This window comes from Nycticebus coucang, chromosome 15 (assembly GCF_027406575.1).
Source record: "Nycticebus coucang isolate mNycCou1 chromosome 15, mNycCou1.pri, whole genome shotgun sequence".
Classification (NCBI taxonomy): domain Eukaryota; kingdom Metazoa; phylum Chordata; class Mammalia; order Primates; family Lorisidae; genus Nycticebus; species Nycticebus coucang.
The window spans coordinates 28,175,792-28,178,077 of record NC_069794.1 but is presented as its reverse complement, the minus strand read 5'-3'; the positions used below and the strand labels follow the sequence as shown (position 1 = coordinate 28,178,077).

Below are 2,286 nucleotides of genomic sequence, written 5' to 3'. Positions count from 1 at the left end.
AATGATGTTTTATGAAATCTTTGAAGGAACTGACTTTGCTATTTTTGTTTAAATTTATTGTAGTTTATTTTTCATTTCACTGGTGTTGGATCTTGTCTATATTCTAACATTCTTTACATTTATTCAGTCTTATCTTTCTAATTTCTTAAGGTGAAGCTTTCATCTATATCAGAATAAGAAAATAAATACTTAGAAAATGAGTAGTTTATTTACTCATGCATTTTATATTCTAAATCCTAATTTTTTTAACCCAAAGCTTATACAACATGGAGGAAGGACAGACACAACTCTATTTGCCTTCTAGCATTCTTGTCTCAGTCAGAGGGTGGGCAAGGAAATATTTGTGAAGTCACATCCCAGGAACACAAAGCATATAGCCTGAGACTTAATCACATTATAATAAAATGCTTTTCACCACAACTCCTTAGCATCCTATCAAAAGGTTTCCAGTATAGTAACAGTGGTTTACTGCTGAAGGCATCACAAAGTGTAATCCATATTTAAGAAGGAATTTTTAGGCAAATATAAACATAAATAGCAAATAAAAACAAAGAAAGATACCAAGATATCAGAGGAATTTGAAACACTTGTCACCTGTACCCACAGAAAAACTGAAATAGCCTAACTCCTAACAGATCTAAATCTCACAATAAAAATGAATTAATTATCTCAGTTTTCATTACATTATCATGTCTAAATTTCAATATAAAATTGTAAAGCATGTAAACAAGCATCATGAAAACAATTCAAAGAGACAAAACACATTGAATTTGTTTGACACAGATTTGGGGGTTTATTATAAGACAAGAACTTAATATGATTAATAAGGTAAACATTCCAATAAAAAGTAAGATATAAGAATATATGGGCAATGAAATTAGAGATACAGGAATTCTAGAATTAATAAGAAATTACTAGAAATAATTTAAATATTCAAAAAAATTTTGAGTCTTTGAGGGACTCTTCTTTCTATGGTGAAAGAAGTTATCAGTGAACTTCTGATGATATAAAAATAGACACTTCCCAAACTAAAATGCAAGGAGAAAAAATAATTAAAAACACACAACAAAATTTCCAAGATCTTTGGGTCAATGTGAAATGAAGTAACAATTAATTGATTGATTGAAATACCAGAGAGAGAGAGACCAACTGAGCAAGATAGGCACACACACAAAAAAAATAAATAAAATAAAATAAAAAAATAAAAAATCCTAACTTAAGTATGTCTTATTCAAACTATAGAAAACAAATAATGGATGAAATATTTGGGGAAAAATCTAGAAAGGGGAGCAATAATAATCATAGAAGAAAAATAATGATCACATCAGAATTCTCATCAGAAACCATGTAAACATGAAGAAAATGGAGTAAAAATATTTAAGGTGTAAGAGAAAAATAAAACATCAATACATTATTTAATATCTCATCAAATTATTTTTCCATGGTGAAGGAAAAACGTAAGTCTACCTTAGAGAAATAAAAACAGAGAATTCTTGCTGTGTCCTAACACAAAGAGGAGATGAGGAGAGTGAGCTCTCCTGTTCCTATCAGATTAGGACCTCATTTTTATAGCCTCTTTTAAGCCTTGTCATCTCATCACAGATCCCGTCTTCAGATACAGTCACATAGGGATTAGCATTTTAACATACAGAGGACACAGATATTAATTTCATGCAATTTTGGATTCAGCTTTGTGCAGTGGCAGTATCATAGCCAATGATGTTTATTTGAGGTGTGATTATTGCTAATTGAAACAATTTGGGATTCAAAAATTTAAAAAGCAATCAAAAATTCTTTAATAGGTGAATAAATAAACAAAGCATGGGAAATTTATACAACAGGCATTACTTGGAGATTAAAAAAAAAAAAAACGAGATGTCAAACAATGAACATGTAGGAATTCTCACACTTCTGCAGGCCCAGAAGTCTGAAATCACTAAATTGGGCCCCAAATTTAAGGTGTCTGCATGCTTGTGTTCCCTCCAGATTTTCTAGGGCAGAATTCAGTCCTTGTCTTTTCCTCCTACTGGGACCTGTTCAATTTCCTTGATTTGAAGTCACATCATTCCATTTAACACCAGCATCTTCAAATCTCTGTATGCTCCATTTTCACATCACCTCTTCTGTGTATTACAAATGTCCCTCAATTTCCCCCTCATAAAAAAATGCATACAATTTCATTTACACTCACCAAGATAGTACAAAATGAACTACCAATCTCAAGATTTGAATTAAAAAACACCTTCAAGTCTTTTCCATATTGGAAATATTTACAGGCTCCAAACA

The 2,286-nt window shown here is 31.0% G+C and overlaps 1 pseudogene; it reads left to right on the top strand.

Moving 5' to 3' along the window:
* Window positions 1–1,687: 1,687 nt before the first annotated feature.
* On the top strand, window positions 1,688–1,760 carry LOC128567168 (uncharacterized; annotated as a pseudogene).
* The last annotated feature ends 526 nt before the right edge of the window (window positions 1,761–2,286 follow it).